Source organism: Notamacropus eugenii, chromosome 3 (assembly GCF_028372415.1).
Source record: "Notamacropus eugenii isolate mMacEug1 chromosome 3, mMacEug1.pri_v2, whole genome shotgun sequence".
Taxonomy (NCBI): domain Eukaryota; kingdom Metazoa; phylum Chordata; class Mammalia; order Diprotodontia; family Macropodidae; genus Notamacropus; species Notamacropus eugenii.
Window position 1 is genome coordinate 150,568,844 of NC_092874.1, and position 17,657 is coordinate 150,586,500.

General features: G+C 35.3%; 1 protein-coding gene across 5 annotated transcripts in view; it reads left to right on the forward strand.

Annotated features, from left to right (window-relative positions):
* SRPK2 (SRSF protein kinase 2) overlaps positions 1–17,657 on the forward strand; it is a 278,675-nt gene that overhangs the window by 130,550 nt on the left and 130,468 nt on the right. The window lies entirely within an intron of this gene.

Sequence of the window (17,657 nt, forward strand, 5' to 3'; positions counted from 1 at the left end):
TGTAATTAAGAAGAATTAGAACCAATTATAGAAACCATGAGAAAGAAGAATCAAACAACAGAAAAAAGAGAGCAAATAGTATGCTTTGATCTGCATTCAGACTCCATAGTTCTTTTTCTGGATATGGATAAGCATTTTCCATCATGAATCTTTTGGAGTTGTCTTAGATCCTTACATTCCTGAGAAGAGCTAAGTCTATCCAAGTTGGTCATCACACAGTGTTGCTGTTGTGTTACTGGTTCTGCTGGTTCTCCTCACTTTACTCAGGATCAGTTCATGTAAGTCTTTCCACGTTTATCTGAAATCTGCCTACTCATCATTTCTCATGGAACAATAGTATTCCATTAACTTTATATACCACAACTTGTTCAGCCATTCCCCAATTGATGGTCATCCCCTCAATTTCCATTTCTTAATCACCACATAAAGGGCTGCTCTCAGTATTTTTACACATGTGGGTCCTTTTCCCATTTGTATGATCTCTTTGGGTTATATCCCTAGAAGTGGCATTGCTGGGTCAAAGGGTATGCACATTTTTATAGCCCTTTGGGCCTAGTTCCAGATTGCTCTCCAGGGTGGTTGGATAAGTTCATAACTCCAGCAATGAATTAGTGTTCCAGTTTTCCCACATCTTCTCCAACATAAATCATTATTCAGTTTTGTCATGTTAGCCAATCTGATAGCTGTGATATGGTACCTCAGAGTTGTTTTGATTTCTATTTCTCTAATCACTAGTCATTTAGAGCATTTATTCATATGACTTATAAATAGCTTTAATTTCTTCCTTTGAAAACTGCCTGCTCATATCCTTTGACCATTTATCAATTGGGAAATGACTTATATTTTTATAAATTTGACTCAATTCTCTATGTATTTTAGAAATAAGTCCTTTATCAGAGATACTGACTGTAAAAATTGTTTGCCAGCTTTCTGCTTCCCTTCTACTCTTGGTTGCATTGGCTGTGTGCAAAAAGTTTTCAGTTTAATATAATCAAAATTATCCATTTTGTATTTCCTAATGTTTTCTGTCTCTTATTTGGTCATAAATTCTTCTGTTCTCTATAAATCTGACTGGTAAACTCTTCCTTGCTCTTCTAGTTTTCTTACAGTGTCAGCCTTTATATCTAAATCATATACCCATTTGGACTTTATCTTGGTATATGGTATAAGATGGTGGTCTATGCCTAGTTTCTACCACACTGTTTTCCAGTTTTCCCAGCAGTTTAAATAGTGAGTTCTTATCCCAGAAGCTAGAGTCTTTGGGTTTATCAAATAGTAGGTTACTATAGTTATTGGCTATTGTGTGTTGTGTACCTAACCTATTCCATTAATCTGTCACTCTATTTCTTAGCCAGTACCAAGTAGTTTTGATAATTGCTGCTTTATAATACAATTTAAGATCTGGGACAGCTAGTTAACCTTCTCTTACATTTCTTTTCATTAATTCCCTTTATATTCTGGAACTTTTGTTCTTCCCGATGAATTTTGTTATTATTTTTTTCTAGTTCTATAAAGTAATTTTTTGGTAGTTTCATTGGTATAGAACTGAATAAGTTAATTAATTTAGGTAGTATTGTCATTTTCATTATATTAGCTCAGCCTACCCATGAGCAACTGATATTTTTCCAGTTATTTAGATCTGACTTTATTTGTATGAAAAGTGTTTTGTAATTGTATACATATAGTTCCAGGTTTGTCTTAGCAGGTTGCCTGCCAAATATTTTATAATGTCTACAATAACTTTAAATGGAATTTCTCTTAACAAATGTTCTAGTCAAACAGAGAAGAATAGTTAGCAAATAAATTATTCAGGGCCTACTTTGAATTCCTGTTATTAAGGTAATAAGATTGCTCTGTGTGTGTGTGTGTGTGTGTGTATACATACACACATAGACACATATATATGTGTAAGTTATATATATAGTAAGTTGATTTTCCATGATTGGAGTCATTAATACCTATCAATAAATAATAATAATGTTTTAAGTTTTCACAATTTTACATCTCATATAACAACTCAGTAGGTAGAGGCTGCCTGGCGTATAAGAGAGTAAGATTTGTAATCCTAAAACTGAATCCTGCTTTCAACACTTATTAGCTGTATGACTATGGAAAGTAACTTTATCTAACCCTCAGTTTCTTTCTCTGTAAAATGGAATCATATCTATACTATCTATATCAATGGCTTGCTGTGAGGATCACATGAGGTAATACACACATAAATTTTTGTAGTGCTACATAAAAGTTTGTTGTTTTTATTGTCAGGATGAGCAAAGAATTCTGTAGGAGGAGCTTGTTGGATATTATGCTTTGTACTTTTTTCCTCTCTCTAGAATTAGAAAATAATGATGATTTAAAAATATATTTTTATTGATGCCTTTTGTTTTTATATTATAGCTAAATGGTGCAGTGAATGGAGCCCTAGATTTGGAGTTAGAAAGTCCTGCATTCAAATCTAACTTCAGAGACTTGTTAGTTTTGTGACCCTGAGCAAGTCACTTCACCAGTCTACCTCACATTCCTCGTCTGTAAAATAGGGATCATAGTAGCTACCTCTGAAAGTTGTTGTGAGGATCAAATGAGATAATGTTTATATGAGCACAGTACTGTATATAGTAGGCAATTTTTTTGAAGATTATTATATATATATTTGTATATCCTCTATATTGTCTTCCCTTGTTAAAGATATTTAAGATTAGAAAAATAAAGGAAAAAATTTAGAAAAACCAGTTCTTATATCCTGACTGCCTGAAAGTATATGCAAATTTTCACATAGTTCCACAGTTCTTTAGCAGAAAGAAAGTACATTTTCTCAACTCTTATCTGTAGTCAGACTTGCTCATTATTCTTATTAAACTTTCAGTTTCTTTTGTTGTTGTGATTCTTTTCATTCACATTGCTGTTGTCATCATATTATGGTTTTCCTTGCTTCATTCCATATGAGGTTGGAGGAGTCTTCCTGTGGTTCTCTGAAGTCTTATTATTTTTTCTTATGGTACAATTATCCATTTTTTTTCATGTACCACATTTGTAGTCATTTTTAATTAGTGGGCATCTAATTTCTTTTTAATGCTTTGCAATTTCAAAAGTGCTGCCAGGATATTTTGATATATTTGGAAATATTTTGGGACCCTTCTCCTTTTTACCTTCTTCATGTACATACTAACATTGACATTTCTGGGTCAAAGGGTATCAGCATTTTTTATCATCCTTTTCTAAAGAGCATAATTAAAAATACCTTTCAAGAATGGTTAGACTAATTTTACAACTACATCAACAGCTTATTATTGTACCTTTTTGTAGCTCGTCCTATTTTGACTTTAAATTTTTTGTCACTTTTGCTAATTTGTTAGGTGTCAGGGAAAACTTTAAATCTATTTTGATTTGTATTTCTTATGATTTGGAGTATGAATGATTGGTTGTTAATTATTTATAATTCCTCTTTTGTAAACTCTTTATGCATATCTTTTGGGTATTTCTCTACTGAGGAATGGTTCTTAATCTTACATATATATATATGCATATATATATATATATATTTATGGTCATAGTCATTCCCTACATAGCTTAGTTATCAGATTCTTGTCTGATATAATGATTTTCCTCAGTCAACAGCTTTCCTTATTTTAGTTGCATTAATTTTGTTTGTGCAGAAGCTTCACTTATTTTATGATTACCTTTTTCTTTTATTAGTTAATAATCCTTCCTACCTCTTTCTCATAGGTATGGAAAGTACTTAATTCTTATGTAATTTTAAAATTACATGACTTTTAATTTTCAAGTTGCTTATTATGAAGTATGCTAATTGTGAAATGTGGTATAAAATGTTAGTCTAAATCTAATTTATGCTATATTGCTTTCTTCTTAACCCAATCCAGTTCTTACCAAGTAAAGAATTCTTTCTCAAGTAATTTATGTACTTAGTTTTCAGCAATGCTGAATTATTTAGTTAGATAGTTTCAGATTCCTGTTTATGTAGGCTGTTCTACTTACTTTTCAGGGTTTTTTTTTTATACCAAATAATTCTGCTGATGCTACATTATATAATTTAAGGTATATAACTTGTCTTTTCTCCTTTATTCCTATTTTCGAAAAAATTTCCCCTGAGATTCTAAAACTTTTAGTTTTCAAAAAATGCATGTTTATATGCATAATCATTATAATAATATAAATGAAAACAGTATTACAAGAAAATATAATTCAGAGCCAACGTAATGATCCAAAAGACTCATATTTCAATACATTTTCTCTCTTTTGAGGTTTGATAGACTATTGGTAAAGAATCTTACATATTTTTCATAGTTGTAGTTGCTCTGTTGGATGGTTTTGCTTATTCTTTGTATGGCGGGATAAAACAGTATACACTATAGGGAAATGGTTAATTGGGAACTGATTGCATTAAAAACAGAAACTATCACTAAAACATTTAATTAAATTATATGCATCCTATTTGTATGGTGATAATTAAATATTCTTAATCAATTTTTAATACGTACAAGAAAATGTGAGTATCCCCTGTCTAATCCTTTCGTTATAGAGATGAAAGAACTAAAGAACAAAGAAATTAAATCACTATCCAAAGAAGTACACAAATAGTTTCATGGAAGACCAAGGACTAGAAATTTCATTTTTCACTTCCTATTCTAGTGTTTTTAATATCCTACACCCATAATATTTCGTTAAGTTTATAGACACATACCTTGCAGTTTGCCAGACAAATCGCTCAAAGACAGCCACTGATGCTATTTGATATCTAAACCCTGTTCAAGAAATGCAGGAAAATTGAGCTACAAACAAAATCAATATTTTCTTGCAAGGCTAGCAGGATAAAAGCAAACCCCACACAACTATATGGAAATAATTTATTTTTCCTATGTCCTTGTAAAATTACAAACATAGTCTCATTGTCTGAGAGCAAAAGGTATTGAGATTTTCAAGTGATTGACATATGGTCTAATAATTTGATGGGTGAATAGTGGGTCTAGTGATCTAGATACGGTTTCCCCTTTATTTCTGTCTCAGATAACAGTGGAATTCAAAGATGTAAAACTCTAGCCTCCTGAACAAATTGTAACTTTGCGCTGACATTTTAAAACCTAAAAAGAAGAGAGAGTTGTAAAGATGTACCAGAATTCATTGATTTATTTCTGATCAGTTTAATCACTTATTAAATCACAGTCCCTGAGGGTTATAGAGTGCAGATAAAAATGGCATTCAAAAGAATAAAGATGGGGCAAATAGCCAAAATAGATCAAGTACATTTAGAAATCGTTGTTGGAGTAAAAAAAGAAATTATGAGTGCATTTAGGGGATGTATGTACAAGATATCTGAAAAAAGGACATGGAAAATATCTTGAAGTTTATTAATACCAAGAAAAAAATGATTGTAAGAACACCAATAAGTGGTAACTATTTTGACTGTATTCTGACTTTTTCTATTTATACAAAATCCTTTTGAGAGTCTGTAATTTAAAGACAGGGGCAGCTAGGTGGTCCAGTGGATAGAGCACCAGTGCAGGAGTCAGGAAGACCTGAGTTCAAATCTCATCTCAGACACTTGACACTCACTAACTGTGTGATCTTGGGCAAGTCACTTAACCCCAATTGCCTCATCCTGGGTCATCTGCAGTCGTCTGATGAATATCTGGTCACTGGATTCAGATGACTCTGGAGGAGAAGTGAGGCTAGTGACCTGCACAGCCCTCCCTCACTCAAAAAAACAAAGTCAAGTGCAAATCATGTCACCATTTCTCTGATGGCATGGTGTATTCTTCAGCAACGATTTAAGACTTCTCCGTGAAGCTGTTAGTAGGGAATAAGCAGACTTTTGCAAGAAGTATTCATTAGTGAACAGATCTCACAGTTGACTTAAAGATGCAGAGAACCTAACATTTTTGTACTTATTGTTTGTTAATTACCAAAAAGTTTAAATCAGTGGAAGAAAATGCATTTATCTTAATGATTCAAAAATATTTTTGATACGTTTTGTTTTGAGACACATCTCAACAAACACCTAGATAACTCTGACTATAAAATATATTCTCTGAAGACAGAAGCTGCCTAACAGTTTGATTCCAACTAATAAGTATAGTATATCAATACAAGACTAATAATATAATAATTGCCATTCACTGAGGTTCTTTCTCAAACTAAACTGCCAAGCATTCAAACTGCTACAGAGACCACAACTCTGATGGACTGGCTGTATTGTTTGAATGCCAGATGTACACTTGCCTAAAAAACTGTTTTATAAGAATTCACACAAGACAAACTCTCACATGGTGGTCAGAAAAAGTGATATAATGACACTTTCAAGGTCTCTCTTAAGAATTTTGAAATTGATTACACAATATTCAAGACACTGGCACAGGACTACCCAGCATGATGTGCCCCCATCAAAGAAGGTGCTGTGCCTTGTGAACAAAGCAGAATTGAAGTAGTTCAAAAGATATGCAAGATGCACACTTTTAGAGAATCTGCCCCAAATGTTCACATGGACTACTTGTACCCAACCTGTGGCAGAGCATTCCAATCTCTTATTGGTCTGATCAGCCATAGTTGGGTACATTATAGACTCTAACATAGTGATATCATTTTGTCCGTTTCAAGAACAGAGGACAACCAACCAACCAATAATATAATAATTGCCATTAATAATAATGATATAATGAGCTACTTTTACCATTTTGACTCGATGGAAAACACCTCCCAATAAACATCATGAAGTGTGTTCCCTGAAAATAATTTTGTCTAATAGACAAACTTTGATAGTATAATTATCGTATTGACTCAAGGTCTGTTGTCTCTGTGTTGAATTATTTTCTGACCATCCTTCCCCATCTTAGATTTATGAATGTGATATTTGAATCAAGAGTAGAACTTGACAGTTGTACCTGTTAGGCTTCACCTTTAAAAGAAATTTCACTCAGTGTTTTTGGTTGTCAGCATGTTTTTCAATCTTGTTTCTTGTCATTGTATTAGCTGTCTTTTCCAGCTTTGTGCCATCTATAAATTTGATAAGCAATCCACTTATGCTTTTATCTGAATCATTGATTTAAATATTAAAAAACAGGGGCAAGCACAAGTTCCTGAGGTATTCTATTGGAGTTTGGAACTTTAGTGACTACTTTGGTGGGTGAACAAATCTACCTTAGTTATTGTAGTATGGTGTATTTGGCCATTTAATCCTTCTATCTCTTAAAACATTGTAGATAATATGAGTACGATTCAGCATAGTCCCATCCAGATTATCATACATTCTTGATTTGCAGAATATTTGAATTACTAAATTTGCCTGATGTGTAGTGGATAGGGAACTGTTCTCCAAGTCAAGAAGATAGGAGTTCAATTCGACCTCTGACTCATAAGTGCTGTGTTACCCAAGCAGATCACTTAATCTTCAGGAACTCTAGTTAACTAAGAATAGAAACTGCAGAGAAAAGTGTAGATCAAGTATGGTTCTATATCTGGGAGTCTCTCTAACAATGGAATGATAGATTTAGTTCTTATCTCTTTTCAAAAGCATAGTAAAGTTGTTCTTTAGGATCATGGTTGAAAGAAGCTCCGTGTAGCAGAAAGAGCCCTGGTTTTGAAGTTAGAGGACCTTGATCTAAGCTTTGTTTGCTGTTTTGGTATTATCTATTTGACCTTAGGCAAATAATTTGACCTCTTTTTTGGCTTTAAATTATTGGCTCTAAATCTAGTCCAGTCCTCTCATTTTATGGATGAAACTGAAGTCCAGAGATGTGCATTACCAAGATCCAGTGTTACCTAATTAAGACTTTCAGACATTTGTACTTAAAGTGTTATTGACTTTGGCTCGCCATTAACTATTTTTGTGACTGTTTTTAGTGTCTCTGTAGACAATTTCAATGAACACTCTAATTGTATTTGTTTTATTTGGATAGTAATACTAAAAATAAAATCAGCTTTAACTTTGGAGAGCTCAGGAATAACATATTTATATTCACAGTGTTCTTCATAAATTTTCATTGAATTCTCACAATTACTCTGAGAATATAATATTCACTTCTCCAACATGATGAAACTAAGAACCTACTGGAAACTTTGTTAAATTTGGTTCTTCTGCTTCACATTAATTGGAAAGTGAAACTGTTGTTAGCAAGAGAGAAAGACACCATTTGAAAGTGATACGTATACAAACTGACTGTGAAATACATACCTATGCAATACCTATGTTTTGTTTCCACCTCTCCCCCCAGTTAGGAAGCTATCATTCATTTTATAAAATAGTTCCTTTGAGTTATAAATAGCTTTTCAGGAACATAACTTTTGTTGTTAAATTTATGTTAAAAAATTAATAAAATTTTACTTTCCCTTCTGCTTCTGCCCCCAAACCCCAATTGAAAAAGAAAAAAGAAAGCTCATGTAACAAATAGGCAAACTCAAGTAAAAGAGATTCCTGCATTTTTCATGTCCAAATATATATGTATATATACACACATATACATGTATATATGCACACATACATACATGTATACACACATACACACATACATATACATATATATTTATATATGGTGTTTCAAAAGTCTTAGTGTACTTTTAAAACTTATACCTCAGTCTGTCTACACCCTGAGTCTGTCATCTGTCAGGAGGTGGCTAATATGTTTTATCATAAAACTTTTGGAATCATAGTTCTTGGATTGATGGGAGAGCTTAAGAATTTCACAGTAGTTTATCTTTACAGTATTATTGTTGTAGAAATTGTTCTCCTGAATTTGCTTATCTCACTCTGCACAGGTTTGTATGAGTCTTCGTAGTTTTCTCTGAAACTATCTCCTTTATCATTTCCTTTAACAGAAATGTATCTTTTGCACAAAAAAGAATACAATACATTTCCCCCCTGTTAAATTTACATTTGATATGGATTGGAGGTCTTTATTTGGGTCATTAACACATTTTTTTCAGGGTGGGAGTAGGGAAGAACCTTTTGGAAAAGGTAATGAATCCCTACTTAAACCTTAAAGTCTACACATGTTCAAGGTTTTGCATGATCTTTTTTTTTTTTATTTAACTTTTAACATTTATTTTCACAACATTTTGGGTTACAAATTTTCTCCCCTTTTATCCCCTCCCCCCCCCCCCAAACCCAAGCATTCTAATTGCCCCTGTGACCAATCTGCTCTCTCTTCTATCCTCCCTCTCTGCCCTTGTCTCCATCTTCTCTTTTGTCCTGTAGGGCCAGATAGCTTTCTTGACCCCTTAACCTGTATTTCTTATTTCCCAGTGGTAAGAACATTACATTTGATCCTAACACTTTGAGTTCCAACTTCTTTAGCTCCTTCCCTCCCCACCCCTTCCCTTTGGAAGGCAAGCAATTCAATATAGGCCAAATCTGTGTAGTTTTGCAAAAGATTTCCATACTAGTTGTGTTGTATAGGACTAATTATATTTCCCTCCATCCTATCCTGACCCCCGTTACTTCTGTTCTCTTATGATCCTTTCCCTCCCCATGAGTGTCAACCTCGGATTGCATTCTCCTCCCCATGCCCTCCCCTCCATCCTCCCCCCCACCCTGCTTGTGCCCCTGTCCCCCACTCTCCTGTATTATGAGATAGGTTTTCCTATCAAAATGAGTGTGCATTTTATTCTTTCCTTTAGTGGAATGTGATGAGAGTAGACCTCATGTTTTTCTCTTGCCTCCCCTCTTTATCCCTCCACTAATAAGTCTTTTGCTTGCCTCTTTTATGAGAGATAATTTGCCCCATTCAATTCTCCCTTTCTCCTCCCAATATCTTTCTCTCTCACTGCTTGATTTCATTTTTTTTAAGATATGATCCCATCCTCTTCAATTCACTCTGTGCACTCTGTCTCTATGTGTGTGTGCGTGTGTGCATGTGTGTGTGTGTAATCCCACCCAGTACCCAGATACTGAAATGTTTCAAGAGTTACAAATATTGTCTTTCCATGTAGGAATGTAAACAGTTCAACTTTAGTAAGTCCCTTATGACTTCTCTTTGCTGTTCACCTTTTCATGGTTCTCTTCATTCTTGTGTTAGAAAGTCAAATTTTCTTTTTAGCTCTGGTCTTTTCATCAAGAAAATTTGAAAATCCTCTATTTCATTGAAAGACCATTTTTTCTCCTGAAGTATTATACTCAGTCTTGGTTTTAGTCCTAGTTCCTTTGACTTCTGGAATATCCTATTCCATTCCCTTCGATCCCTTAATGTAGAGGGTGCTAGATCTTGTGTTATCCTGATTGTATTTCCACAATACTTGAATTGTTTCTTTCTAGCTGCTTGCAATATTTTCTCTTTCACCTGGGAGTTCTGGAATTTGGCCACAATGTTCCTAGGAGTTTGTCATTTTGGATCTCTTTCATGAGGTGTTCTGCGGATTCCTTGAATATTTATTTTGCCCTCTGGTTCTAGAATCTCAGGGCAGTTTTCCTTGATAATTTCATGGAAGATGATGTCTAGGCTCTTCTCTTGATCATGGTTTTCAGGTAGTCCCAGAATTTTTACATTGTCTCTCCTGGATCTGTTTTCCAGGTCAGTTGCTTTTCCAATAAGATATTTCACATTATCTTCCATTTTTTGAATCTTCACGCTATGTTCTGTGATATCTGTCTTTCTCATAAAGTCCTTAGCGTCCATCTGTACCATTCCAGTTTTGAAAGATCTATTTTCTTCAGTGAGCTTTTGAATCTCCTTTTCCATTTGGCTAATTCTGCTTTTGAAAGCATTCTTCTCCTCATTGGCCTTTTGAACCTCTTTTGCCAGTTGAGTTAGGCTAGTTTTCAAGGTGTTAATTTCTTCAACAATTTTTTGGTTCTCCTTTAGCAGGGAGCTGATCTGCCTTCATGCTTCTCTTTCATCCCTCTCATTTCTCTTCCCAGTTTTTCCTCCACCTCTCCAACTTGACTTTCAAAATTCTTTTTGGGTTCTTCCATGGCCTGAGCCCATTGGGTGGGCTGGGACACAGAATCCTTGATTTCTGTGTCTTTGCCTGATGGTAAGCATTGTTCTTCCTCATCAGAAAGGAAGGGAGGAGGTGTCTTTTCTCCGAGAAAGTACCCTCAATAGTTTTATTTCTTTTCCCTTTTCTGGGCATTCTCCCCAGCCAGTGGCTTGACCTCTGAATATTCTTCTCATACCCACCTCGCCTCCTGGTCCTCCCAGCCAGCGTTTGGGGACTGAGATTCAAATGCTGCTTCCCGCCTTAGGGCTTTTGGCGGGGGCAGGGCTGCTATTCAGTGTGAGAATTAAGTTCAGATGGTCAGGTCGGGGCAGGGCTGCCTCTCAGGCCCAGTTCCCTCAGGGGGTTTATGCACAGACCTTCCACAATGGATCCAGGCTCCCGCCTGCTTGGGGAGCCCCTGTCTGCAGCCGCCTCTCAGCTTCTATCTCCTGGGGGGGGGGGGCGAGCCATGGAGGCACCCCACTCCCCTCTTGACCCGCCAAAGAGACTCTCTCACCGACCCTCGTCACCTGTGGGTGGGGGGGCTTGTGCCGCCGCTGGATATCCCGTCCCTGAAGCCTGCTCGGATCTGTACCTCTCGGCCCGCGGCCGTGGCAGGTCTGGGCTGGGCTCCGCGTCTGCAGCGCGACGGACCTTTTGCGAGAGGTTTGCAGGTCCCTCTGTGGGTGGAGGGACCCTCGTGGCCGCAGGATATCTCGTCCCCGTAGCCCGCTCGGATCTTTTCCTCACGGTGTCGCGGCCGCTGCAGGGCTGCACTCAGCTCCCGGTCCCGGCGCCTAGTCCACAGCGCGAAGGACCCCCCGCAAGAGGTTTGCAGGTCTCTCCGGAACAAAAATCTCCCTCGCTCCAATATTCCGTGGCGTCTGGGTGCAGAATTCACCGTGGGTTGGTCCCCTCTAGCTGTTCTGTGGGTTGTGGGTTCGGAGCTATGTGTATGTGCGTCTTTCTACTCCGCCATCTTGGCTGTGCCCCTCTACTTTTCTTTTAGAATTTTTCTCCACCTCCCCCCTTATTCCTATGGTTGTTTAGTCATTATTCAGTTGTGTCTGACTCTTTGTGACTCCATTTGGGGTTTTCTTGGCATTTCTTGCCATTTCCTTCTCTAGCCCACTTTACTGATAAGGAAACTGAGGCAAACAGGGTTAATTGACTTGCCCAGAGTCTGAGGTGAGATTTGAACTCAGAAAGATGAATCTTTCTCATTCCAGACCCAACACTCTATCGAGTGTGTCACCTAGCTGCCTTACTTATTCCTGGATTTCAGCCAAAATGTACTTTGAGGCAGTCCTTGAACATAAACTACTCTTATACCTTTGTTTATCTTAAGTGCTTTGTCCTTTTTCTTCTTTAGCGGTACCGTTAGGATCTTTAGGCCTTTTCATCTACTCTGCAGATAAATTCTCCTATATGCCTTGACTTCCACAGTTAGACTGTGAGCTCTCTTCCACATCAGGGACTGTGTTTATCTTCTTTTTCTGTATATATCCCTAGTATTTGGCATAGTTCTCAGCGCAGCACATAATAAGGGCTTAATAAATGCTCATTTATTTATTCATGCATTTTCCTTCATATTCCCATTTTTATCCCAGCCCCTTGAATCCTTATTTTTCAAGGCCCATAGTAATCTCCATGTAACCTTGAATTTCCATAGTTCTTAGTTGGGTCTTTCTTATAGCTTTCATCATAAGCTGCCTTGTATTAAAATCATTTGTGTACATGAATCTCCACCTTGATGGTGGTGCTATCAGTGTATTATTTAACTTTTTATTTACCACAATGCCTTGCATGTAGTAGAAGTTAAGTAAATATTTGTTGGGTAAATGATGCACCCTACCTAGATGAGTCACTGGCCTTGTGACACAGAGAAATACTGTCGTAATCTCCAACTATGAGTTCTATTTCATCCATGGAGATAAGCTCAAATTAGTGTGGAGATTTATTGCCTTTTGGTGCTCTTTAAAAGTTTAATAGTTCATTGTTTTATTACTGAGGGCAGGTTTCATTTAGCTGAAACATACTACTGTCATCTTGTATGAATTCAAGAGTAGTTTTGGGCATATATATTCATGGGTTCTAATTTCAGCTCTCCCCCTACTCTCAGCTTTATATTCCAATGTAGGTAAGTCCTTTGTTCGGATTTCATGCCACCCCCCTGCCCATTCTCATGTTTCTTCATTAATGGAATGCTAGTTTTTCAAAGCACTGGAGTAATTTAAGCATTCTTAGTGATGAGAATCATATTATTTTTATGTTTACTATCATACCTATGTTTTTGTGTGACTGTGTATATTTAAATATACACAGATTCGTATTAAAATTGTTGGTATAAAAAATCTAATATAACTGCATTAGTGGATTTACATACAAGAGCTCAGATTATCCACTCTTTTGGTAGTTTTTTTAAAATGAAGCAAGTACATTATTGTATTACCGTACCTGGAATTTCTATAATGTACTATCACAACTTATACAAAGATTTTATTTAAAAGCAGGTAAAAAAAATCCAAATCAGGTTGAATGTCAGACTGCTTAACATCCATAGAATTATCTATTAAAAAATAGTTTGGAATTCTGACTCAGATGAGATGCCCAGAATACTTTGAAGAATTATTTAAAAAAAAAAACAAAACAACCCAGTATTTTCCAGTAGAATCTCTTCTTGGGATAAAAGCAAAACAACATGAAATTAAGCATATTGCTTTCATGTAGTCAGTGCAGGTTCACAAGATTCCCTCTTTGGGAAGTAGTTCCAGTTCTGTTGGACTCTTCTCAGTAGAGATACTGGAGTGGATTGCCATTTCCTTTGCCACCTCATTTTATAGACGAAGAACTGGGGCAAACAGGACTAAGTGACTTATCTATTCACAAGCTGCTAAGTATATGAGATCAGATTTGAACTCAGGAAGACAAGTCTTCCTGGCTTGAGACTGGACATTCCATCCACTGTGCCACCTAGCTGCTCTTCCTCCCTTGAGGGGAGGGACTTCTATCTTAGAACTATTTCTTCCAAGAGAATACCCAATAGTAGTGCCTCAAGTATGTTTCATAATAAAATTTATCACCCTAATGGATACAAAGATCACAATAGATTTTGATAATTTGAAATATATGCTTTCCAGTGTTGTAGATCTGTATGATGTTTTTCCCAATCCAGGTGTCTTATTAGCAATTGTCTTATTAGCAAATGGTACCACAAACCATCAGAGCCCCAAGCTATACAAGCAGCAAGGCTATCTGTCATGAATAATATTTAAATTCCATTTCAGAATCAAAGTGCATCACTTCTTTAGTTCTCCTAGGGCCACGTTCTTTCTTTTTGCTTGCATTAATGGACAGAAGTCTTGGAAACATTATTGAATAAAAACTCATTTATATGACTAGATCATTTTCCTTACTTTTGGTGATTAAATACACATTAACAGATCTTTGTCTTGTCTTGATTCACTTTGTTTATGCATGAGCAGGGGCTATAAATATCATTTGGATTTTTGTGAAATTGAAAGTAGTTGTACATCTCTGCTTTTATTAATTTTTATTAATTCACAATGATTTAAATATAAATGCTATGAATAAAAGTAGTTGTTAGAGAAAGGGTGTTTTATTTTTGCTGTTTTCAGTTTTTCTGGGTTCCTTTACCATTTTTATAGTGATACTACTTTGCACTAAAGCATCTAACCCAATACACTTTAAAATCTGCCTTTTAGCCAAATCTAACTTCTTAAATGCTATAACTCAAGGTTTCTTAACCTGTTATGTGTCATGGACCCCTTTAAGCTGTCTGATGAAGCTTATTGGCCCCTTTTCAGAATGCTTTTAAATGCATAAATTAATATCATGGGCATATAGAGGAAGCCAAATATATTAGAATACTGTTATCAAAATATTTAAAAAACAAATTAATAGATCCCACATTAAGAATAGTTTGTGGATAGACAAACTTGGTCGTTTAAACAGTTGGAACATAGCTCTTGTTTAATATCATGTATTATTCTGCTGTCAAGTGCAGAAACCATGTTTTAATCTTGTGACCATTTTATTGCTTGTCTAAAAATTCTTCTCCAAATCCTACATTTTAGTGAAATATTTTTGTTAACCTACTTGGCCTTTTTGTACAGTTTACTCTGTTGTATTTGTATCCTTAATGTGACAATCATATATTTGAAAATTAGACTTAGTCTGAAGCATGTTTTTGTTCTTTGTCACCTGATATTAAGTAGGAAGAAGTGGACTTTACCACTTTATTTTCGCTGATTCAGTTGTTTGACCACATACTCCTAGATGAATACTCTTTACCTGACCCAGAAAATACAAAAGTTTCTTCAGTACAACTGACAAATATTCATCAAAATAAACTTAAAATGCGTTGAATAGTCACTGTCTGATCAGTTAGATGAACTACGGTATTTAAATGTAGATATTAGAAAATTATTGTCCTGGGGAGAAATTGGCAATAAGAAATAACAGGAAAATGTAAAATTTTTTTTAACCATAGCATATCCGACATTAATATTTAGATTACATTTTTGTCTCTTCACAATTCAGCTGACCTTCATACAAGACTTTTTATAGAACAATATTAATTGATCTCATCATCAATATTTGGTAAATCTGTTTTTTATAAACTTTTTGTAACTGGATGAAACCAATATTGATCAGCTAAAATACTTATTATTGGAAAGTTTTCTACATTTGAAAGCTTCAAATTTTTATCTAATATGGTTATACTTCCTGTTAAAAATTTCCTGATGATTCTTTAAGCACTTCCTTTGAGAGCTCTATTTTTTCCCATTTGGAATTTATTTTCAATTTTTTCAGTTCTTACTTTTTCTGTTCTGACTCTTCATATTTGATTTGTTGTCTTGCTTTGCAGTGAAGCAATATGGCCAGCCTAAGTTTTGTACTCTTAAATTGTGCAGGTGTAAATTTTGTCTCTTATAGCCCATTTGAATTTTTCCTTTTCTTATATCTTCTGGTGTTTCTTCAGAATATGGTACATTTTGTTGTGCTGCTATGTAGAGGTCAAGAATTGTCTATTAGTTACATTTCCAACACTTTAAAAAAAGCAATTTTATTTATTTTTGAAGTTTATTTTTGGTTTTCAACATTAACTCCCATAAGTTTTAAATTTTCTCCCCCTCTGCTCCTCCAAACAGCATGCAAACTGATATGGGCTCTACATATATATTCCTGTTAAATATATTTTCACATTAGTTATGTTGTATTGAAGAATCAGAACAAATGGGATAAACCATGAGAATGAAAAAAACAAAACAAGAAAAATAATCTGCTCTGCATTCAGACTCTAATTTTTTCTTTGGATGTGGATGGCATTTTCTTTTTTTTTTCTCCCATATACAGTGAATCAAGGTTTATTTATAAAGGTAAAGCTTTATATATACAATTTTTTTGATTTTTTTCCTTCCATTTTAGAATGACAGTTTATTTCATTTTTTAAATATTTATTTTGTTTTCAGCATTCACTTCCATATGTTTTAAATTTTCTCCCCTTCCCTTTCTCCTCCCTCTTACACATACATTTCTACTAAACACATGTTTACATTAGTTGGAAAGAAGAATTATAATGAATGGAAGAAGAAGCCATGAGAAAGAAAACAAAACAAAAGAGAAAAGAGTCTGCTACACTTTGCAATCCAGCTCTATAGTTCCTTTTCTGGATGTGGATGGCATTTTCCATCATGAGTCCTTTGAAAAAATTTTGATCCTTGTGTTGCTAAAAAGGGCTAAGTCTATCAAAATCAGTGCTTGCACACTGTGGCTGTTACTGTGTACAATGTTCTCTTGGTTCTGCACACTTCAGTCAGCATCAGTTTATTTAAGTCCTTCTAGGTTTTCCCGAAGTCTTGCCTGCTAATCATTTCTTATAGCACAATAGTATTCCATTATATTCATATAACACAACTTGTTCAGTCTTTCTCCAATTGATGGGCATCCCCTTGATTTGCAGTTCTTGGCCATCACAAAAAGAGTTGCTATAAATATTTTTGTACACATGAGTCCTTTCCCCATTTGTATGATCTCTTTGGGATACAGCCCTAGAAGTGGTATTGTTGGGTTAAAAGGTATGCACATTTTTATGGGCCTAGTTTATTTTTTGGGCCTAGTTCCACATTGCTCTCCAGACTGCTTGAATCAGTTTACACCTCCACCAACAATGAGTTAGTGTTCCAATTTCCCCACATCTTCTCCTGTTTGGTCATGTTATCCAATCTAATAGGTGTGATGTGGTACCTCAGAATTGTTTTATTTTGCATTTCTTTATAACCAACAGTAATTTATAGCACATTTTCTTATGCCTAGAGACAGCTTTAATTTCTTTCTCTGAAAACTGTCTGTTCATATCCTTTGACAGTTTGTCAGTTGGGGAATGGCTTGTATTCTTATAAATTTGACTCAGTTCTCTATATATTTTAGAAATGAGACCTTTATCAAAGACATTGGTTGTAAAAATTCTTTCCCAGTTTTCTGCTTCCCTCTTAATCTTGGTTGCATTGACTTTGTGCAAAACTTTGTGCAAAACTTTTCAATGTAATGTAATCAAAATTATCCATTTTGCATTTCATAATGTTCTTGATCTTTGGTTATGAATTCCTCCACTCTCCATAAATCTGACAGGTAAACTATTCCTTGCTTCTCTAATTTGTTTATAGTATTCTTTCCTGAGATCCTTACATCAGTATTGTGACATAGGAAGG